The sequence below is a fragment of the Serinus canaria genome, chromosome 2 (assembly GCF_022539315.1).
Source record: "Serinus canaria isolate serCan28SL12 chromosome 2, serCan2020, whole genome shotgun sequence".
NCBI lineage: Eukaryota > Metazoa > Chordata > Aves > Passeriformes > Fringillidae > Serinus > Serinus canaria.
The window spans coordinates 12,609,093-12,634,006 of record NC_066315.1 but is presented as its reverse complement, the minus strand read 5'-3'; the positions used below and the strand labels follow the sequence as shown (position 1 = coordinate 12,634,006).

Genomic DNA, 24,914 nt, shown 5'->3' with positions numbered 1-24,914 from the left:
AGTTCCTAACAGGAGTGAGAAACACATAATCCCTTTTTCTCTAGTGATTAAGAATATTGTATGAATAAAACTACCTTTGCCAGTATTTTATGAAACTGCTTATGGATCCAAAGAGAAATGCAAAACTATTTATGCATTCCAGACTACAGCTAAGTAACAATCAATTGTGTTTTGAAATTTGCCTGTAAATTAATATAAAAGTTGTACTTAAAAATGGTATTACATTCTCCTTTAAAATTAATGTTGTTTTCAGTCAAATGTAATGAAAATTATGGAAACCTAGCTGGTCAAAAAGAAAACCTAACTTTATTGATCAATGATTTAAATAAAGTGTGTTTTTCTTTTTTTATTGTTAGCAAAACAAAGCTAAGGTTTATAATGAAGTTAATGGGTAAATCAATCAGAATTATTAAGCCATGACCTAATCCTATTAGAAAAACTGCTTTTAGAAGTAGAAACTAAACTTATAGCACTAATTTGACCCTGTATTCCTTTTTCTTCTTCCTAAAATGAAAAGGCAGGAAGTAAATAGACAAACTGTTTACAGTGGCTTGCTAAAATCCATTTCTCAGATTTTGCACTGATATTGAAGATTTAAGGTTCTTAAATCTATTGAGGTTTAAAGATCTTCCTGAGCTAAAGGAGGGCTACGGCTGTTCTTGCATTGTTCCAGTGTGAAAATGAAAGTGGCCACAGACTGTGTTACACATGTCTTTATCCATTCCCTCAGTTCTAAAGTGTGGGTTACCTGAGGATAAAATAGCCAAATTCCTTCCTGCTCTGTACAAGCACCAGTGACTGCTCTTAGATGCACTAGGATTTAAATAGATGGACCCTGAGTCTTAGTCTGCAGATGCCTGACTTTATAGGAAAATTATTAACTCAAGAATCTACACTGAAATCAATTAAAATCACAAGAATATGGAATAAGTTGTGAAATAAATCCCAGACTTTTTTTATCCTCTCATAACTTTTTGGATAAGCAGTGGAAATTGCTGATGGGTGCTTTTAAACCTGAAGGACTTAAGACCATAAGTCCTCTTTGATTTTCACAGACAGAGAATGTATAGAACATTCTCCTCCTGGTGAAGCAGTTTTACCACTGGTTTTGAGTGAAAAATGTTTTTGTCCTCTACTTCATTGAACAAGTGTATTTCATCATGTAGTGATGAGATGGCATCCTGACACCATCCTGACATGGTAAATTCTTAGCCATGGGCTCTTACTGATGAGATATTTTAAAGTTCCACACCTCTGAAAAATTCAAAATTTTAATTTCCAATTTGCTTTATTTTAGGAGTTATGAAGTAAATAGCTGTTGCTGTTATTGCAGCCACACACCTGACCCTGCTTCCCTGGGCCCTTTTGTCCCTTATTCATTTACAACTGTGACACATTCAGTGTGAGAGGCAGATGAACAACATGAGACAAAGATGTGACGGAAAGGTTCTGAGGTTATGCAATCAACAGCATTTTACATTTTGTTTAACCTGTTCTGGTGGTGGTAGTCCTGCATTTCACAGATTCCTGTGGGTAAAATCTCTGTCAACCTTAAAGGGTTTCCATTTTGAGTGAACTCTGTGACCTGCTCATTTTTGTTCCATATACTGTTTGGAAAATGAGCCTTTCTGATAAAATCACTTGTTGCTCAGCAGGTGATTGCTGCACTTCCAGGTGTACAATTCCGATTTATGCTTGCATAAATTCTTGAGCATTAAAAAATAACAATAAAATAAGGAGATACTTCCTTGGCAGCTGAATATCTATCAGTTCCTAAATCGTTTTGAAACTCTTTTTGTATTTAATATTTTCTGAGGTAACCAGCATCTCTGTGTCTATCAGTCTATACACACTGATAGATTTAGTTAAATCTTTAGGATATTTCATCACTTCTTTCAAATGATGCAGAAACAAAAAATCAATTTTGAAGCTTCCTCGTCAACATAATTATAGTAGTAATAACAATAACAATTATATTTTAAAAAGGCAAAAATCTAGGTACGTAGAAAAAAATTGGAATAAAAAAGCTATTGAATCTGTACCTTTGAAGTACTGATTGAAGGGCAGTGGTTAAACTGTGAAGGAGCTTTTGAATACCAAACACAACAGGAAGAATTTTTACTTTCAGATGTAATATTGTTACTGAAAAATATCTTTGTCTTTATGTGAATAACCTTAAATAGCTATTCTCCCTACTTACTGCTTATGAACAATACTTGATAAAATAGGTTTTTAAAGTGCATCGATAACCAGAGCTCTCCATTCTGACAGATGGAGACAATTAACTCATTGACTGAAGAGGAAGATTCAAAATGTCCATTTAAAAACTCACTACGGCTACTCAGTCTCTGGAATTTTAAAACAAACCAATTCTCCTTTCATGAAATATGTGCAAACATATATTCTTGGGCTTAACTAGTTATCAGTTTCTCTGGGTCTGGATTGAAGGCACTTGAGACAGTAGTTCATGTTTGGACTCAAGTGTTTATAATTTTTTATCAGTAAAACAGTCACACAACCATGAGTTCTGCAGCTTTTCATTAGAAGGCACAAAATGGCCAACAATCTCTTGTTCCAAGGTCTTTTAGAGCTAAACTATCCAATTAAGAACTGACACCTGGATTATTTTCCCTTTTAACCCAATAACTGATCCCACAGAGCCCACAATGTGGACTTTTCTGCCCAATTACAAAATGCCACCCAAACCCATGGGGAAGAAGGAAGAAGAAGCACAAAGAAGAAATCCAGGATGACACCCTGTGCCCTCCATCTTGCTTCCATCCACAACATACTAAAAATCCCAAAACCTCAATTTCTCACCAAGTAACACACCCACACTGCTCTCTATAATCTATTTCACACTTCTGTGGATTCCAGTCTATCTTGAAGTCTGGGAAACTTTCTCCATGAATGAGGGTCAAAGTCAGTGCTCCCCTGGGGGTTGGGGCACCCCAGAGCAGACAGAGAAATATTCCCAGTGCCCTGGGTTTCCACACTAGTCTCTAGTAAAATAGAACTAATGCATGCAGACACTTAGGCTACTGTGCTGAGCATGTTTATGGACATTTTGAAAGCAGACAAATAATAGAAATTAATTTAAAAGGAATTTGTATATCAAAAGTCCAACATATGCTATCAGGAAAATGGAATCTCTAGGCAAGATTCAGAAGTGGAAATCCCAAGCTCTTGTAGAGTTAAGCACTTTATGGGTATGACTGTTGACAGAAACAAAAAAAAGGATGTCTAGATAACTTCAAAAAGACAGAAATAATGTTGGTGGTTATTGCTTTTGGCTAAGTAAGGAGGTTTTTAACATTTTAAAAAATAGACATTAGCCTATATATTTAAATGGTTTGTTGTTTTTCATATTTTCCTCTTCATACAACTGATTTTATCTCCTTGAAGGAATCAACGTCCGAGTAAGAAGATATCAAGCAAAATCGAAGTTGCTCACGATAAAATATAAGAGCCCAGGCTACTGCACTGACAAAGAAAATTGCATTTTTAGTTTTTGTAAGTATGTTGACCAGATGTCCTTGAATTTAATTTATTAAATCCAACACTCTTGGAGTTGCTAAATAATTTATAGAGACATCATTGCAGAATTTTGCACTTGGTGACTTATTGAATCATTTTTTATTAATACATGACTTTTAATTAAATATTTAAAGCTTCAACTACCATATATAATTTCTTTAGGGAAAAAAATCTTGTAATCAATATGTTTCAAATATCATGTCAATAATCACAACACATTGTGGTGCCATTTCATACTCACAGACATTTCTGTCATTATTCCAATAAAATGAAGTAATTTCTAAATAGTACTTAACATTGAACATGATGGACAATAGATGGACAAAAATTTCAGTTTCTTAGTTCATAAGAGAATTAAATGTAAACTTTGTAATGTTTTTATCCTAAAAATCTAGCTATTGAATTCTTAAATTAGCACAATATTATGATGTTCTGTTTTCTCTCTTCTTTTGTTTTGTTTTGGATCTTGTTCACACAAATCCTCTTATAGGCTCACCTACCCCTTGCCACTGTTGAGCACTCACATTTAGGGTTTGATTGTGGAATAATCCAAATTTTCAGAAACCAGGTAGGCTCATTTGGTGATGCAAAATAGAAAGAGGTTCAAAACTGGTTTGTGACTGTAAAGAATTTGCAATCTCAGCATCTATTTCTTTCTTCAAAAACTTTCTGATTTCATTTCAAAACCTGCCCTACTTTTCACCTTTGCTATGAAAAGACTTTTGTCTCTTCTCAGGTAATAAAACCATCCATAGAAGGTGTTAATTCCTATATTCAGATATAAGCAAACCCTTAGAAGATAGAAGGTTATTTTCAATAACACTGAGAGCAAACTGATCATATCAAAACCAATTAAGGAACTTTACTAAGATTATCAAGCATGCATTGAATGTAAAAAATTGGCAACATGTTGGGTTTGCTCTGAGTAATTTTGTTTGTTAACCATGTTGATTCACTTTAAACAATGTAATGCTAAATCTAAAAATTGTACAGGTCAAAGTCTTAAGGTCACACAGATGCCTGAACTTTCATTTCTAAAGTATTCAGAAGTAAACACTAGAGTTGTATGCTATACATTATTCAACTAGCAAGCCTGTTGGTTTGACTACATATTATAATGATGCTTGTGTGGATTTTCTCAAGAACACTTAGCAACTGCAACAAAAAAAAATCTCTTCTTTTTGTACATAGGTTTGCTTAGTACTGTAGTTTCCATGGAAACTCCTAGAAATAGCAATTTCATTCCAACCTTTACAAACCCACAGTGAGCTTTTTCATTTCAACTTTTTTTCTTTTTTCTTAAATAAACTCTTAAATTCTAACTAGTTAGAACAAATAATATTGATGTGGATTATTGTTTATTAGCATATTCTCTATTTTTTTTGCTCAAATAAAAAATTATTCTATCATTGTCCTTTTACTGCCAAAGAGTGTGAAGAAACATAATTTAAAAAATATTGTTTAAATTGACTGTCACTATGAACAGTTTTGATTAAGTTTTGTACTGCATTTTATCTCTCTGATAGGATTTGAGTCACACAGAAAAATTCTATACCTAACTCTTAGCATTATTAAAATAGCTGCAGCTGGGAGGTGTAACTCCATCATGAATGAATGACAAAGTAAAAAAAAAAAAAAATTATCCTCTGTAAGGAAGCTTCTCAATGAAAATGCTGGTAAACAAGTCTGAGAAAAAAGGAAACAGATGCTAAGTGATAAGAATGTGCTTGTTCTGACAGGGAACACCACCAGTGTGCATATGTGATGGGCTGAATGTGTGTGTCTGCAGGGGGAACTTATTCAGCTGTTTCCTGGCTACATTCAAGAGTGAACCAGTAAAATAAGATTTGCTTTTCAGCTGGGAAATGACACTTTGATTCTGCCTTATAAAGGAAATGTCCCTTTTGTCCTCTAGTGTAAATTACTCTTTAGGAATTCAAGTTGGCTCAGGTGCAGCCAGGATCTGGAGAAATTATTTTTCAAGACTCATAAGATGTGTACTATCGCAAAAACAAGCGAGTGACAATGGGGACCAAATTAAAACAATTGAGTGGCCACCAAGGATGGAACTGGTAGCAAATTTTCTGGAGTTTGATTAACGTTCTGGTCTAGTCAGGCGTTTAAGGCTATTCACAAAGAGATCCTGCAGAAATTCTAGGGAACATGTTATGTTTAACATAGTCTGAGTTATTTCAAATGGAAAAATATTTTTTCATTATGTATTCTATGCAAATCACAAAGTTGTTAACAAGAGAAGCTATAGGAATATTAATCAGACAGATATTGCTTTTACCAAGGTTGAAAACTTGGGTACATTTTAGTGTGCAATTTCAACTTCATTATGATTGATGGGGTTGAACTCAGGTGATTTAGGAAGCACCTGTGTGGCATATCCATATCTTTTAACATAATGAGATGTGTCCTAAATCTTCACATAACATATATAGTCCTACTGAGAAGACAGTTGCCATTGTGGATTTCCATTTCCTGGCTGGAATGTAGTTTGAAAACACAGTGTCCAGTTTTGACAGAGCAGATCAGATACTGCTTTTTGGATGAAAAATTTTGACATTTTTCATTTTACCAAGGGCTAATATCTTGCTGAGTGAGCTTTCTTGATTGTTGCATGTGTTGTCCGCTGCTTTTGATCCCTCTTAGAAGAAATATTTCCCAGAATATTTTATTGATGATGGTGGGGAAAACAGATGTGGAGGGCACATTCTGTAATCTCAGAAATGTGCATGTGGTGAGTATCTGCAAAAAGTCTTTATCTGTCTCTGGTGGCCACATTTGTAATGATTTACTGTATACGGAAAACAAGAGATCTTTTTGCATAGTAGACAAATATTGCCATTTGCATGTTGTTCTCCATATAGTGGATTAGGTGTTTTTCTCTTTCCTCGAGTCATAACAATGATAGTGTTTTAAATCTGGTTTCTGCCTTTTTAAGAAATTTTAGATTCTTCCCTAGGATTCTTTCAAGACAGAATAGATACTCTTCTTGTCAGATCCTGAGAGTACTGTATGGTCTCTGAACTAAATGGTACCATCTGATTTCCACTTTCTATGTTTTGTTTAGCCCTGAGACCAAAATTATTGTTCAGTCCATGCTTGGGTTCAAAGTAAAGCAGGTGTTCAAAGTAAAGCTCATGCAGTGTGAAAACTACTAATGGAAGCACCCCAAATTCAGATACGAACTTTATTTGCTTTAAAAAGTATAGATGCATTTTTGGCTCCCTTATCAGTATATTGCCTGGATCAGCTGGGCTTCTATTGAGAATAGTATAAGTCACAGGTAATAAAGAACAGCACTGAGTAAATAAACTCTTTCCTGCAGTTGTAAACCAAAGATCCTAGGCTTGGGATTAAGTTTCCTTGTTAAATCTGCCTTGCCTACAGTTAAATGTGCTTGAATCTTACACTTCAATCAATGGAACTCATCTTCTTTTGAGGCTTGGGGGTAGAGATGGTGAGCTCTTACAGTTGTGATATCCTGAGAAAAGCTCATGTTATGTCTACTGTTGTTTCTTCTTTTGTCTTTTACTTTTTCTTGAGCCATGTGATATGCATCTGTTAACAGCAATACATCTGCAGTAAACTGAGAGTAGGATCTCCCTCTCAAACACATATGGGTATAACTTGATCAAGATGAACCAAAATTTCAGCCTGCTTTCCTCTCTGATGTTACTCTTTGCAGCTATAAGTTAGGGCACAGTTTTGTCTTTTTTTTTTTTTTTTTTGATCAAAGTAAAAAGTTTACCTGCAGCTCCATAATAAAGTTTGAGTCCCTGAGGTACAAATTCAATCTCTTGTGTTAACAAGGCTTTGGAGAAAGGACTGCAAGGAAAATAACATCTGTTGAACAGCTCTTGGACAGGGTTCCTTTTGGAAGGCAGTGCTAAAGTCCTCCCTCAACATTGTTAGTTTCTATGCTCGAGGCAAAAGAACAGACAGTGACTTTACCTGAAAACCAGAGTAGGGATTAAAATAACACTGAGGTTCAAGGCCCATAGGTGACAAATTCCTTCTCTTAAACTGATATTCAGCACAACTAGGGGTGTTGATTCCTCCTCAGTCACCTCCCACCAGAAGGAGTAGGAATAAGAAGTTCTTTTATCTGTTCTCCACAAACATGGAGTATCAGTATAGAAATGCTCGCGGAGAAATCTGAAGGTGCCTTAAAGGCCTTTCAGGAGCAGTGAAGGCAATATTTCCAAGTTCTCTGCACTACTTTTGCCATCAGCAGTGATTTAATTTCACAGAGGGAGGAAATGTGGTAAGGAGACACTTTGGGGGTCAGTGTATCAGACTGGGTCACAGCAGCAGTGCTTTGTGCGTGTCTGTGGTGTGGGGCTCTGTGGTTTAGGTTTTCTTTCAGAACCATAAACTAAACTGACTTGTGGAGGGCTAAAACAAAGGCTTAACCTCATACGAAAGTGTCAATTGAGTTTTACCTTTCAGCATTTGGGCTGAAAGCAGCATTGATTACAAGCACCTTGTATGTTGGCAATGGTAACATCTGCACAGCCAAAATTTGTCACTGCTCAAAATGTCAGTACATGATGTGATAAAAAGTTTTAGAGCTTTGAAATAAGATACATTTTTATGTGATTTTAACAACACACTTCTGAGTCCTGTAAAGAGACGGTGACAGAAGCAAAAAACCTTCAGGGAGAGACAACAGAAGCTCCTTGTGATAACCTGCTACTGTATTAATATTAGACCCCATGCATTTTTCAGCCCAAAAAATAATCCATTGCATTCTAACACAACTGATGCTTACAACAGATGCACATTAAGATGGATTGTAAAGAAATATTTAAGATTAAGAAATCTCCTTGCTATAGTCAAATGATAATTAAAAAAATAATGACAGGATTTATATGAAGAAATGTCTATTCCTGCAGTGTGGAACTCCCATTAAAAAAATTACTTCAATGGTTATATAGTTTTCTATATATGAATTATTTTCTATCTTAACTAAAAACATCTCCATTTGAAGGTCTAACTGAGACAGGAACGTGATCTTAAATTTTAACAAAAAAAAAAAGAGAGAAGCATAAGAACAAAATTTTTTACCTATTATCTAATCATTCCTTTAGTTAGTGGGACTCGGTATTCACATAAAATTGCCCTAGTTTGAGGTTAGCACAGTTAGCTCCAGAAAAATGAGAATTTTCTATCACTGAAATTCAGCATAAGTGGATTTCAGTTTCCCCATGATAGCTATGACAGAAAATGTTTTAATGAGGGGTTTATAATAACCCTGTGAACTGTGGGACCTGGAAAAATACACTCCTGATTTCTCTCATGCAAAATGACAACGAGGGAAACAGAGGTGGAGGATTGGAGGATGATATACCTTCTTATTCTGTGGTGTATTGTTTCCTAAATGATATACCTTCTTATTCTGTGGTGTATTGTTTCCTAATTTTATGCTTACTTTGATAAGGAAAAATAATTTAGATAAAAAATTCAGAGCTAAAGAAATTTTAAACTTCTCTGTTTATATTAACTTATCCAAACCTCTCTTGTACTTGAGGTTAATTTAGATTTGTGGCTTCAGGGAACAGTTCAGTAGTCATCCATAAAGTATCAGTTTAGGTGGGAGAATTTTAGATAAGACATACAATTATCTTAAAGTCTTATTTCACAACCTGTTTGTGGAGAAGAGATACTGCTAACACATCACTGTCCTGTGATGTCAAATTGGTGTCTATAATGAATTCTTCTCAAGGTGTATTTGTATATATTACAATTATCTTTCAGTGATGGATATATTTAGCAAGTGAGCAGTTACTCCAAGAAGATTAATGCTACAGACATGGAACAGGATGGGGAAAAAGGGCTGATCATGCAGAAATGCTGGGAGTTCTCTAAAGGAATGTAAATGTAACAGAACCTTTTTAATCTTTCTGTTAAAAGGTATGATATCCTTCTATTTAACTGAATGGGATTTTTTTAAATACAAAGTAAAGCCTTCCACAGGAACTTTTCTATGAGCTTGTGCTTTCTTGTGCAGTTTGGACTGGAAACTAAAAATGTCTTTTTCATCAGCTATCAAACATTCTTTTTTACTCCTATTTAGGACTGGACTAGCTTGTAATCTGCTTGGTGGGCTTTGCTCAGGAAGATTAAAATTCCATAAGTTTCTGGGAGCACTGATGAAAACTTTCCTTTTCATTAACTTGCCTTATTTCCTTCTCACTCCTTATTAATGCTCTCCCAGCCTAAGATAGTCAATAGCATTACATGCCTTGCTATTAATACAGCTTGTTTCCCAAGCATCTGAGAAAATAAACTTTAGGGCAAACATCTATGGAAGTTAATATTCCCCTTCCCAATCCCTATGCTGATCAAGCAATGGGCAATGTGACATATTTCTCTCCATGTGAAAGCTGCTTATGTCATCATTGGACATCCAGCTCTGGTGCTCTTAATATAGCACTTTTTAAAAATTACATTTTAGGGCTGGATAAAAACATAAAGGCTTGTCCCTTTTGATCATCTCTTCCAGTTTGGGAAGGCCTTGGTTGGAAGTGTTGCATTTTATTTTTGGCAGAGTTTCATTTACACAGATAAATGAAATGATATCTGTTCTATCCAGATGAAGGTAGTTTGACAGTTGCTTGCATGTTTGATAACTTTGTAGGGACACAGCAAGAGATATCTTGTATTCTACAACAAATAATAGCTTGTATTGCTTTGTATTTTTTCCCATTGTATTTTAAGTGAGACTTATAACACTTGAATCCAGGTGTTATATTTTTCTGAGATTATCCATCCTATTTTCTTATGTATCTCCTTATGACAGTTAAAGACAAAGACAATATGATCTCTTTAAAAGAATTTTAAGATAAGCATAGTATCTATTTCTTCCTAAGCATAATATCTATTTCTTCCTGTATTAAAAATACATTGAATACTCAAGTACCACCACAGAGTATATCTACTGTTTCCAGTTTTCTTCATATAGCCTAACTAAAGTCCCTCTGTCTCCCTAGGCCTTCTTCATGTCCCTATTCAGTTGTTAATAGCTCCAGGTCTAGGCTCCCTTTTAATTCTTCCTTCTGTCCTATTAGTGTTACTATTCTCAGACCAAACAAACTAAGCTGACTGCTAAACTCCTCTATGATCCTTTAACAAAGGTTCAAGATTGCCTCAGACTACTTTCCAGAGAACCTATAGCTACAAAATACAATAGAAAAATCCATGTGTTTAATGTGACTGCAAGCAGTTTTCCTCTTCTTCAGTGTCTCCCTTGGGCACACTCTCTGCTTTGACCTTAGGAGGTGGAACTGTAGCTGGAACAGCTCTATTAGCACAGCTGGAAGATGGGTGTAGTAGTGCAGTGGAATTGCAGAGGTGACTGCAGATAAACAGATCTGTGCATCTGCTAGCAAGTGGTAGCTCAGGTGCACAGGATGGTCTTGTTTGGGGGTGACAAATTATGCTTATACAGCAAATTACTTGTGTGAGATACCTAATCCTGTCTGTGATGTGAAAATTCTGAATCAGAATTCGGTTTGATTCTAATCATACACTTTTTTGGGAAAACAATGTTAAAAAGTCCTTCATTAACTTAAAGAATATTCAATATTCTTATATTTAATATCCTTCAGACACTTGGAGAATTAAAAGCCATATCACCTTTCTTTGTATCAGGTGGTATTTCTCCAGTTTTAACTATTATTAGATCATTGACCCAACAGAAGAGAAAACAATGAATATGGCAATGAAATGTCAAAAAACAAAAAGTATACAAATGGGGATCATAAAACTGACACTAAAAAACCACCAAAACCATAGAAGAGGTAATCTTTTTTCTTTATTCCTTGCAGTACTGTTGCTATTGTGGGCTTGATGAGCCAAGAAAAAGTTGAAGAATTTTTTTACCCTTAGATATATGATTATCTTCATTAGAACTTTGCTTAGATTATCTGAAAAGAATAATGTGATGCTCCAAGAGATATTTAAATGCTTTATTGGCTCTAGGCCATTAATTTTTGGTCTTTTCAAAATCAAAGCTTGCAGCAAGCAGTGTCGTCTCATACAAGAAAAACTTTTTAAATTCGATTTCCACAAGGTCACCCTATCTCAAAAAAAAAAAAAAGCCCTAGGGAAAAAAAATCCTGTAAAGGTGGGAAAAAAGCATAAGATCACCAGACAAAATATTAAATAGTTAAAGCTTTTTGGCTTAGAAAATACTGAGTGGGAAGTACAGTTTTGAAGGTTTTTTGAAGGTTGCAGAGAAGATGAATGCTTTATATTTCTTTTTAAAACAAAAATACAGCCACCACTGACTGAATGCACAGACTCAGCCTGTTAAACTAGGACAAGATCATGAACTCAGTTACAGACATGAAGCTGTTTGCACAATGCATTTGATGGTCTTCTCCAGCTTTAGCTTGTCCCAGGTTCCACAGCCTGTTAAACTAGAACAAGATCATGAACTCAGTTACAGACATGAAGCTGTACGATGATGCTGTATGATTCTTGCACGCTGTTCAGGGAGCCACTGTTTTTACAGGGGCTGTATCCCACCCTGCACCCAATCCCAGCGGGCTGGGGCTACTGTGAAACATTTTGCCTATTCTTGTAGTACCACACTTGGGGGAAGGCAATGAATACTTGTTTCTTGTTTTAGGACACCACAGTACTGAGCTTCTTTAGCATTCCACTGTCCAGGCATTACCTTACACATTTTGAACCAAATTAACACTAAAATAGTTATCTTAGTGTTGTGGGGCACCACTTGTCCATAAGGTAAAATTTTTGTTCTGTAGTAAGGATGTGACCAAGCTCCTAATGAAGCTAAGAGGATGTAGAAAAACCATATTTGGCTTCAAGTGAAATTTTCTAACCTTTTTGTTGTTTAGCAGTTCGAACGCCTCCATAGAAACCAAATATTGCAAAGAAAAGAAGTAAATATTGTGTTCAAGGACAAATTAGACAATTATATAAGTATGAGAAAAAACAATGGTTGAAATTGAGCTTTCATTCCAGAATCCCCTAAACACATATCTTGAAGAGAGAAGATATTTCAAAGGAAATGTCACTCCATGAAAATGTTCCATGGCAAGTGTTTGATACACTGGCAGGGACCTCTGATCTGACCTAATGATATTAGACAGAAGAATTCATAAATGTCAAATAAAAAAGCTATTTCTGATCTCTATCTTTTAAGTTTTTTTCTTTTTTTTTTCATTTTTGAATGAGTAGAATTCACATCAACTTTGTATTTTTTGAGCTTTACATCACTTCATTCAAAAACTCTCAGATCAATTCATTTCCTTGACCACATCTTTTTAATTTCCTTGGCCACATCTTTTTTTCTGTCAACTCAGTATTATAAGCAGTTCCTACTGCCTTTTTTGTGCCAAGAAAGTTACTGAAAATAATACCTAAACTATCAAATATCCTTTTCCTTACAAGACACATTTAGACTAATGACTTCTGAAGATCTATCCTCCTTAAGTTGTTCAATTAAATTATTTCTTAGAATTATTATGTTTTCTTTATTTTTGTTTTTTTATTCTTTGTGCTGTATACTTTTGGGCACAGATTTGTTACTCGATATCACAAGGTTTATTCTTTCTGCTTTATACTTTGCATCTCATGCTCTAAGAATCACATTTTTTTGTTCCCCTGAAAAACTTTTCATTTGCATGATCACTACAGCCCATTACTGTGGTTTTTCATGTCACATGACAGTCTGTATGGTAGCGTGGAGAAAAGCTGTTCTGTTTTGAAATACCAAGAATTCTTTTTACACTAGCTCTAAAATGTTTGCAATACCTCACATTTTAACCCAAGCAAATCTTACAAAAACACAACATAAAATCCTTAAGACTAGAAGCAGAATTCCACATTCCATTTGCTGCAATGATAACAGAGATTAATATGTTATGAGTTAAGCTCTGCACAAGGTGTACATGGGCTTTGCCTCTTAATCCTGTAGCCTTGGCTAGGTAAATTAAGCTTTGCCTAGTGAGAGTTCTTCAGTTCAGATGTTCTGACTGAAAAAAGCAAGAAAACAAACCAATAAAATCCTGAACCCCTCAACTGTTGCACAAGTTTTCAAAGAGAAATGTGATATTAGAAGTTAGAGTGAGTCTGGGCAAGATCTTAACTGAACAACTTGCTCAACCATTTTCAGTCATGATACTAGATGAATATCTTGATACTCACATTTGATAATGGAATTTTTGCTACACATTTTACATTTAATGGGTTAGATTCTGTATTGATATCATAGAACCACAGGATTGTTGAGTTTGACTCTGGAGGTCGTCTGAGCTAATCCCCCTGCTCAAGCAGAGGCACCTAGAGCAGGCTGTCCAGGATGATGTCCAGACACTATGGAATATTTCCAAGAATGAAGACTTCACAACTTCTTTGGGAATTTGTACCCCTGCTGTCACCTTCACATTCTGAAAGTGTTTCATTATGTTCAGATGTAACTTCCTAGTTTTAAATTTGTGCTCAGGCTCTTGGCCTTGAGGGAGCTTGTCCAGAACTTGTCTCCATCTTTTTTACTGCCTCCCTTCAGATATTTACACACATTGATGGGGTTCCCTCTCAGCCTTCTTTTCACTCTGAGCAGCCTGGTCCCTTCAGTCTTTCCTCACACAAGGCAGGCTGCAGTCCCTCAGTCATCTTAGTGACTCTTTGCTGGCCTCTCTCCAGTAACTCCACATCCCTCTGGCCCTGGGAGGCTCAGAACTCTGTTTTTCTATATAATTTTTGTGCTTCAGTTTTGGCAGAAGCTCCAGGTTCATTCACACTGGCCTCCTGATACTTCAGTTTCCTGTTCCCTGGGATGTTCAGCTCCTGAGCTTGGAGGACAAGACTTTTGAATACAAATTAGCTTTCTTGGTCTGCTTTCCTCTCCAGGGTCAATGGTTCATGTTTATTACATAGTCATGCTTATTTCATCCATAGTTTATTTCAATGCTTACTTCATCAATTTTTATTTAGCCCAGGTAGTCCATGTTTGCATCATGAACATAATCCTGCTTAAGTATCTATCTTTCATAATTTTTGAAATTACATTGTATTTTTTCAATAATAGCCTTTATTTCTTTTTTTTTCCTAGTTATCAGGTAATTAAGAATGAAAAGACTATTGCCCATATAAAGCTTTTATTTTATTGAAGCCTCCTTTCTGTTATTCACACTGCATACATGTTTTAAAGAGGAGCCTGGTGATTCATACAGAACTAATTAGTGGTTTAATACCAAACGAAAATCTATAGAGAAACCCTACATTTACACCACTGTACATGAGGTCAGAATTTGGCTTTTGGTATTTGTCATAAAGAGCAAGTCAAATGGCAGCCTTACACCAACCTAATCTAAAGATAAAAAGCATTCATTCCTGTCCATGATTTCAATATTAAAGCACTGCATGGGGAAAGGTCATCACAATTAAAGGCATAATGTAACACTGAAACTCTGAACAAGTGTTTGTGCTGCTTCTCTACCTCAAGATTTATGTGATTGACTCTTAATTGGAGACCTAGGGTTTCATTTCACAGCTTGGACAGACAGGCTATTAGATCTTGAGCAGGGAGAAAATAGCAATAATTTATGTCCATAAAATAGAGAATTAAGACACTTCTCGACCTTTTATGATGATTAATTAAAGAAAAAATGAAGTTTTAGATGCAGAAATTCAATATATTTGGTATAGGAGTTGTGTATTCCTTTATGATGGCAAACAGGACAAAACCAAGTCTTTAACACATCCACACCACCAGATATGGGCATTATGGGAACGGGCAGATGGATGGGGAACACTGACATTTCAACAAACTGATGGCCCTTCTTTGCTAGTTTTTGGCTATAAAAAAGCCACCCAATAAAAAAATTTATTGTGGATTTAAGCTTCTTTGGATACCACTAAGTTTGCAAATATAAATTATTGCTTACTTATACCTGGTAATTAATGAAAGGCTGGATGACAAGACATCATTGAAGTGCCAAAGTTATGAGACTGGGCACCTTCAATCCAGCTGCCTACATCCTGCCATCCAAAGCCTAGCAAGGTGACTTATAATGGAAACCAAACTGGTGGATATCACAAATCTCCAAGGCCTTTCTGGATTGTTTGCATCTCAATCCACGTTTGTGGGAAAAGAATCTTAACAGAGTGAAGACTGCCTTTGCAACTCTGTTGATTGTATTGTACAATAGAAGCATAGTGGGTAAATAAATATCTTACCACATTGTGACATATTATGATATTGTACAAGGTTTATTTTGTCTCCTTTTTTCTTTCTTTTTATTTTTTTTTCCTACAAGAAAGTTGATTTCATTTGTAGGGAGCCTGACTATGAGACATAATATGTACAATCTCAGAATGATTTTTTTGCAAACTTATGATAAAAGAAAAAAAATACCAACAGCTCCAGACTACATCTGTTGTAATGTAATGAGTCCCTCACAAATCAGGCGGCCTGGGGCAAATGGCTTATTTTTCTTGCTTCTTTCATATGTAAGTAACTTCTTTCAGCTCAATAACTGAGCTTCTGGGCTTTTACTTTTAATGCCTTTCATTTGGTTTCTGAGGCTTCTATTTTCTTTCAGTATATTCCAAGGCCAATAAGATAACAGCTTTCAGAAATGTAATGAGCAAACTTCTCAGCTTTGCATTTGCAGAACTGCAGTTGGGGATGCTCAACAGAATATTAAACTGGAGAGTTATTATTCTACTATATCATCTCCACTCTTCAGATGAGACATACAGACACAAAAAAAAAGGGCATATCAATGTGGCAACTGAACTGTGGGTGGATAAGCATAGTTAGATAGTGTGCAGCTGAAATCTAAATCCATCAATCAAATAAAATTAAAACCATAGTCAGCACCTTGTGTCATAATCTCTGTGAAGAGATAATCAAACCATTTGCTTCAGGTGGGAAGAAGGCAAGTGTGCTTAAACAATCTTGTGCTATTGATCCAGTGCAATTCTGAAAACAGCCCCTGCAGTGTAATCTCCAAAGTGTGACAGATTGCTTTAGTAGATACACTGAGATCACTGAGATTACCTTCTACATCAGTGAAATAAAACATATCAAAAATAAAATAATAGCATTCTTTAGAATAGGAAAAGCATGGATCAGAAAATACAAAGAGGGTATGCATATGCCTTCCATCATTGAAGTATCTGAATACAACACTTTTGAGTACAGGAAGCTCACACATTTGGGTAGATAAGTGCTTGGCAGGTGAGGGAACTGAGGCCCAAAGATCCATGTAGCCTCTCAGAATGCCTGCATCAAAAAAAAAAAAAAAACTGAACTGATTTGCTCAAAAGTCAGGATATATAATTTTTTTTTTCCCTATAGCCCTTTACTGAAAGGAACAGGAAAGTCACAAGGCATATTTGTGATTCCTGATCATTTTTAGGATAATCTTAGCAAGCAAAAATCTTTACTTAATTTCAGGTGAAAATATCAATAAAATGAGCTCACAAAAAATTCAGCAAATAGCTGCATGCATAGACACTTGCATATCTCTTGTTAAAATATGAGTTGCAAGTAGATTGGGAAAAATTATGCCACACACAGTTCTGCTGAGTTACCTTGCTGTATGAATGATGCCATTTGACAGAGCTTGGATAATTTTTTTGTAGAACTCTGCTGCTTTATACAAGAAGAAAAATTGACTTTTCAACTTCACTGACTTTATATTTTGTTTATTAATGGACTTAATTTATATCACCAAGTTCACAGCATCACTGGACTTTCAAAGTTGAAACTCTAATAAAAACTCTTCACTTTCATATTTTGTGCATTTGCAGCTGTAGAGAACAGCAGCTAAAGATCTTTTCTCATTGCAGTTTCTTTATGTAGGCATTGATTATGTATGACAATATCTTGAAGGGATAAATCAGTAAAATTTAATTTGGTCACTCATGACTGTAAGGGAAAGAATACCTGAAGTCAAGTGTTTCTTTCAGCTTCATAAAGTAAATGGACTTTAGTTTTCATCTGAATAGAATCTTCATTCAGATGAAATGCTTCTCATGCTTTCCATTTCACCTCCTTATTTTAGAGACAGAATGGAATGAAGTGCAGATGATCTTTCTTTTAAATTAGACCAGAGTTGTGTTTGTTTGAGCTATTAGTAAACACTAAAACAGAGAAAACTGAAAAAGAGCTGAAACCTTAAGTAGTTTAAAAATAGCCCAACCTTCATGCAGTGGTTGCAATTATTGCTATATTCTTCAAATCCCAAATCTTTCCACCTGCCCATTTTTCCTTTCTAATGTTTGATTTTAAACATTTGCATATTTCACCTAGAGGAAGGGGAAGCTTCATCAGTGCTTCATTGTGCCATGAATTCATCACAATGTTTATACCACTGTGGGCTGCCTCCCCATGGCCCTGATCTGAGGGAGAAAGGAAATTCTGTGACTCCAGGCTCAAGGAGGCACTCAGTGCCAGGTGTGAGGAATTGGTGCAGAAAGCCTTGGAGCTGGGCATGGGAGGATGCTGTCCTGCTGCCTGCAGATGCAGTCCTTGGGATACAGAAAAACCTGGAGCAGCTGTGGGGAAACAAAATGTTTCCTGATGCTGCTTTTTACTTGCCATTTTCAGGCTTGCTGATACTGAGGAGCTGTTGAAATCTTCATTCTGTATTTCACAAGAGCATGCTTGCAAAGAACCTTCCTTGTCATAGGTATACTGGAAACCAGCATTGAAGATTTCTATTAATTTAAATATTTTTATGATGCCATTTTACTCACAGTAAAATGGCTTACTTCTCTACAGTGCCAAGCTTCTATTTCTACTTTTTTTTTGCATTTTCTGCATTTAGCAAGTCATATTCCTTCTTTTAAGTCATCACATTAAAAAATTCCCTCTGTAAAGATATATTTGTCTTCTAAATTTGGCAGAATAACTGAGGATGAATGTGTATGGTAAACACAGAGAAGATTCTAAGGTCACATCCTCATGGGAAAAGCTAAGTTTGTCTCTTGGGTTTTGCTATCAACTAGATGAAATTTAAGTAAATGGAGAGATCATTTTAGCCCTTGAAAATGCATCCGTTGGAATGGGCGGAATAAAAGACTGCATATGAAACATTCTGTGTGGGAGGTTTCACAGTATACTGATGATCCAGAGTCCTGTCCTTGATTCTCTATGAACATGCCAAAAGGTTTTGCATAATAATGCAGTTTTTTCTCTTATGACAGAATGATTTTCTCCAGGCAGTGATCAGTCATGTCTTCCATGTTCAGATTTTCCATGAATTGTACTCTCAAACATATTAAACAGGATTGCTGCTATTTTTTTTTCTTTGCAATTTCAAATGCAATTATTTCAGTTTGTTGTGGACATTTTGTCAATACAGTTATGTGAAAGTCCTGCTAAAATCTCAAGTATACCTCTGTAATTGAATCAGATCACGTTGACAGTTTGCAAGGAGAAATTTCTGCCAATTTTGGTGGTGAAAACTACTTAAAAATTACTCATATGACAAGCCAATGGAAAATAATGTATTACTTATGCAGCCAGCTAAGCTTTCTTGGGAGAGGAGCAGAGGGTGATGTTTCTTTTCAGGTTTTCTAAGACTAGACCTGAATATCTGCTGTAATAGAATCCAAGAGTGGATAGACCATTTCACTGATCCCATTTAACCTCTCTTTTCTCTCTAGTATATTTTAGCTGGCCTCCAGTGCTCCATCACTTCTTTAACTAGAATAACTTTGCATAATGTGCTAACTCTAGCAAATACTGAATTGTGTAAAAATAGCCTTACCTTGAATTACTGAATGCAAGGTTATATAAGTGGTTAAATATGGGATAATTATTCTACCACAGGATCATCAGTGGCCACATGTGCTTCACAAAAGTGAATGGAAGGATTTAAATTCACTGTGTAAAGAAAAGGTCTCTAATGAGCTCTTAAAATTTTAATACCTGAACTGAAAATGTGTTCTGCACACATATCAGCTAAGGACAAAACTGCTAAACTTGGTATCAAGAAAATCTGCAAAAGAAGAGGAAAGTGAGAACATGTGAAATAATTGGCTAATTCTGTGACAAATTTCAACTATGAAGGGGGTGAGAGAAGTCCTCCTCCCCTCAAACTTCTTCTGTTGCAACAGCCCACAGTAACTTGGCCACACAACCTCACAAGGAGTTGGCCTTTGGGAAATTCAGTGTTTAACAGAGAGGAAGGGAGAAGGTGCCTGTGGAAAGTCAGAAGGAGCACAAAGGATGTGATGATTCAGCAATTCTCAACTCACAGATTTGCCTGTCTAGAATAGGACTCTGTTCTTTATTCAGTCACAATCTGCACAGCAAGAAGCATATGGGCTGGGGGTGAGGGGGCATCATTTGTCACCTACTGACTAACTTGATATATAGCACATTTTTTCTATCTTTTCAATACACATGAAGTTGAAAATTATTTGAAAATTAATAAGGGAAAAACTGACCCATTTCTTTTTGTCTTGCAAGCATGCAGTCCACTGCACCTGATGGGGGGAAGGAAAGCATGAAGTGATGGCAAAATTCCTTAGGGCACACTTTCAGCTTGGCAATCAAAAAGGAATATTATCTACCAATTATATTTTCTGCTAGAATGCCCTTATGTTATAGGAAAGAAAGCTAGAGAAAAGACTTGAAAAGTGGCAAAATCTCCTACACACCTTTCTGATTCATATTGACCAATGCCACTGCACTTAGCTTCAGGCTGTGGAAAATGCCTGGACCATTTTGTCAACATGCAGAAAGTCCAGTTCAGCTCCAAAAGGAACAGAAGTTTGGAATTTAATTAGAGTTAGTTTTTTGCAGGGACTATCTTTGGACAAACTCAACAAATAAAAACATTCTTAATTAAAAATTTTGCACAGATTTATTTTCAAGTTTCCAATTTTCTGACAGATTCCAAAAGCTAAGAGTATTTTTTCCATTATTTTAAAATAAGTTGGTTTCTTTTCTAGTGCAATATTGGCAAAAACATTCTTGAAGTCTTAGTTCAGGTCAGGACAATTTTCTAGCAATACTTAGTCATGACAATAAAAGTGCAATTCAATCTGATGAAATTTGTTCAATGACTCTGTGTTAGCCCTGGAATTAGATGAGATGTTCAATATACACATAAAAAATATGAGAAAGGGTTATTTCAAACCAAACATTTGTGTTCTTTTTAAAATTTTGTTCTTCTGTATGCAAGTATTTTTTTTAAATGATATTTGATCTGTGGTATATATGTAGAATAAAAATAAAAACTAGAGATGAAATAGTATTAGAATCAGATATTGTGTTAACATAGTTTGAACATAAAACTGTTTCTAGTACTTTGTGTGTCTTGGTGTAAAGAGAAAAAACCATAAAATAAAGGAAAGATATCATGTCCTACTTCTATAGTAAAGAGTTATTAAAACCTTAGCAAGGGGAGGGCATTAAGGTGCATCCACCTATGTCACATTCTATGACAAGTTCTAGTGTCCACACATAATCCTTCCCTCTTGTTAATATAATGAATTTCTTAAGGGGAAAAAAGGATTCCATGAAGTTTTATCATCAAGTTGTTTGTCTGACCTTCAGCTCACAGATGCTTGTATATGTTTTTTTTTATATTATTCCTGGCTAAATGTTTTAGAGTCCCACATAATTACCTTCTCACCTAAAGTTTTAAATATGCATAGACTGTCTTTATACTTGTCTGTATCTATTAGCAGAAATAAACACAAAAAGAATATATGGGGCTTTTGTTATTAATTCTGACTGCAATTTTTTGTGAGCTTTGGTCATTTTAACAATAGTGAAAGCATAAACAGTAGCATCTGCCAGAGAATCAAACATTGCAACATTTCTTGCAGACTAGTGTGCAAGAAATCTTAGCTGTCCAGAATTACATTTTTACATAATCATCTCACTTTGTTAAGTTGAAATCTTTGAGTCTGAACGACAGTTCTTGAAATTCACTTTACTTTTATTATTGAATTCTGCTTTTTTTTTTTTTTTAGATGCAATAAAGCTCTAGATTTCCAGTTCCAATCATTTAATTACTAGGTCTATCATATGACAGATATAATTTATGAAAATAGATTGCATTTAATTATTCAGGCAAGGTCTATTCATTATAATCATCTTGAAAATGCAGATAGAAACTCCTTAAAAAATTTTAATAGTGTGCTATTAAGAGCTGTTTAGCTCTTCACTACTGGCCCCATCAGGGATTGTAAGTTTAGGGGTTTTTCACTGTGTCACCTGCAGCTGAAGTGTGTTCTTTTAGGCATCTCTTGCACCTATAGAGTATGGAGGAGGCAGTCAGCTGATTAAACAAAAGAGGAAAACAAACAAAAATAAGCTGTATGTACAGCTCCAAGTAGGAGCTGTAGATACTTTAGGTCTCCAAGTATCTGAAAACAGTTCTCAAAAGATTTTCTTTGTCAGAGGACAGTGAAAAGGAGAAGCCATCAGCCCACAGCTGAAGGTACTTACTGGTCACTGAAATCAGTTTCCTGGTGGTCAATACAAGGTAGAATCACGAAAAACTTTTTTTCCCCATCTTTTACCCACCCTATTCAGGCACAGAAAATGCAGGATGGAGTATTGCCAAACCTCCTTGCTGTGCCTTGAAGGACTCATGGAGAGTGTGGGCATGGTGAGAAGCTGATCCCATGGGATGAGCTGCAGGCTCACCTCACTGAATCAGACATCTCATCCTCTGCACCTTGGGCAGAGCTTTTAGGGAAGCTTATCCAAAGCAAGTAAATTGGTAAATGTTGTAATACTGCCAAGCACTGGCAAAATAAAATACAGAAAAGCAACTTTTGGAATTTTTTTAAAGATTTTTGTTCGAATAGAAAAGCTGGGGAGACATGCAAGTGTAGCTGCCACTCACAAGGCTTAGGATCTCCATTCCCATCCGCATTTTGTTTCTAAAATTCTTGTGCATTGCATGAGTCAACCTGAATTCATGGCAATCACCTTTAATGGGACAAAAGACCTTACAGAAAATAGAGATTGCAAGAACTGCTTTCAATAGCTGAAAATGAAAACAAAAATATGTCTGGCTACTTGCCAAAATTACTTGTCCCTGAGTGGAACTGGAGGAAAGCCAAAAAATCTGGCAACTTTGCTCTGAACGCAAATATCATCTCAGAGCTCCCATCAAAACTTTGTAAAAGATAAAGCCATGCCATGGGAGCAAAGACATTATCCAATTACACAAATGCCATTTTGTCCATTTTCCCTAGAAAAGTTAGAAAGCAGAAACTACTCTTTTGAGTGTGCATAAGTTTTCAAAAAAAGCCAAATCCTTTCTCACTGGGATTGTATCTCAAGTGTTTATTACCACATCCCTTGTCCTGCAACATATGCATCTGCCCCAGATTTGACAAGTGCAGTTAGGCCAACTTGTCAATGCTGAGCATTTTAGCTGATGACCTGTATTCAGCTCTCATTTTTGGCTCAACTTTAAAATTGGATTAAGTGATCTTCCAGTTCACAGTCTGTGTGCTCCGTATGTTTAAGGACGGACAATAAGCACTAAATCTTGATGAAACTATTACTCACAAATCCTCAGAAGAACAAGTAACACTTATTCCTGCTGCTTCTTAATATGTGTGACTATAAACATGCATTTCTACTCGATTGCAACTGCTCTATTCATCCAGCTTTAAGGTGCCATCTGTAATGGAATCAGTAGAGGCTGAACCCAAAGAACTGAGAGTAGAATTACTCCAAATTGCCTTAGTCTCAAATTGAACCAGATTTACCTATCACTTACATTGCACAGTCAGGTGGCCCTATTTCCCAGCCCTGCAATCAGAACACTATTGACCAGCAGCAACAGTTTTCATTTCATGGTATTGAAATGAATAACTCCTTCAGTACAGGGGGATTTTTGCTGGATTTTTCTGGTGTTGTTGTTTTGGTGGTAGTGGTGGTGGTGGTTTGTTTGTTTTGTCATGTGGTGGTGATGGTGAGGGGTTGTTGTTTTGTTTTTTATTTTTTTAATCAGTTTCAGATAATTCACTGAAATAAGAATCCTGAACTTAAAGATGATGAGCTTAGGCATGAAGATGTCCAGCAATCAGTGAGAATTGACTATTTTTCAGCTTTCCAAAATCTTTGGAAATGTTCACTTTCTTTCAAGAGTGAGTTATTATGAATTTATATCTTGGTTTACAGAACTAGTAGCTCTTTAGGAGCCTTTTGTACCAAGGCTTCTTTTCTTGCATAGGAGATGTGTACCTGGGAGTATGCATGCAGTAGTAGGTTAATGCTTTTCAGTCCTCTATAGTAAAGCATCTCAGGGAGATCACCCCAGTTTCCATTTATTTGTTTGGCTTTTTTTAATCTTACGAGAAAGTAATTCCCAGTCATATGATTTTAATAGGGTAAGGTGAGTCCCATGATGACTCCCTTTTCCATTCATGAAAACATTTCTCTACTTTTCCTTTCTATTGTGGCTCTAGAATTTCCATCAATAAGTAAGGCACAGTCCCTAAATTTGGAACTCTGTGGCACTCAGTGTAATAGGAAACAACTTCAATATGTGTTTTTCATACTGCATCACAACTAGGAATAAAATTGTTTCAGGGAAAAAATACTCTAAACCAAAATTAATAGAGACAACAAAAAGAAATAGTAAGGTTTAAGACTGTAGTTTTAAATGTCACTGATCTCTGCATATTGCAATGCACTACCTTTGGTGCAGAAACCTTTGTTAAAAAATTGAGCATGAAGATGCTGCAGGTTGTTGTTCCCTTCTGCATTGTAATTTAGTTCTATGATCTACTTGTTACCTAGGAAACAGATTTATGAGGAAAGTATGGGTGATGGTGTAAGGACTGATTTGGATTTTTGGTTTTAGAGTAAAAAATTTTTTTTAATTTTTCAGAAGTTGAAAGTATATTTATATTGCTAAATGTCAAAGAATTTCCAAAATTCTTCTAGGCTTTCATATTAGTTTAGGTAAATAATACTACACTACAATTACAAAACATAATAAAGACTAAGAATTTTTTAAGACTCCTAATAAACTGTACAGCCAAGTACATATTGAGCAGCTGATTATCAACACTGATGAAGTCACTGATTTATTATTGCCATGATTATTTATGATACTACAAACTTTCTAAAAGCTTTAGCTGATCTAGTCATAAAACCCAGGTACCTCTACCATAAAATTTCAGGTGTTAAGAAATGTCTTGTATTCAGCTTCCAGCCTGTATCACATTAGATTCTGGTGGTTTCAGTACATCTATTTACACCACAATGAATTAGATCTTCTCAAAGGAATTCACTTAGTTTTAGTATGGAAATTCCCACTTCACTTGGTTCAGAAAAACTAAAATTTTTATGCTATCACAGGTTGTTCTGACAGTTAATAAGATGTTGAGCA

The 24,914-nt window shown here is 35.7% G+C and overlaps 1 long non-coding RNA gene across 1 annotated transcript in view; it reads left to right on the top strand.

Moving 5' to 3' along the window:
• Positions 1-24,914, top strand: part of LOC127059292 (uncharacterized) — a 51,914-nt gene that overhangs the window by 18,896 nt on the left and 8,104 nt on the right. Inside the window, exon 3 of the long non-coding RNA XR_007776954.1 lies at positions 3,406-3,513. This is a non-coding gene — a long non-coding RNA (uncharacterized LOC127059292). The remainder of the gene's footprint in view (positions 1-3,405; positions 3,514-24,914) is intronic.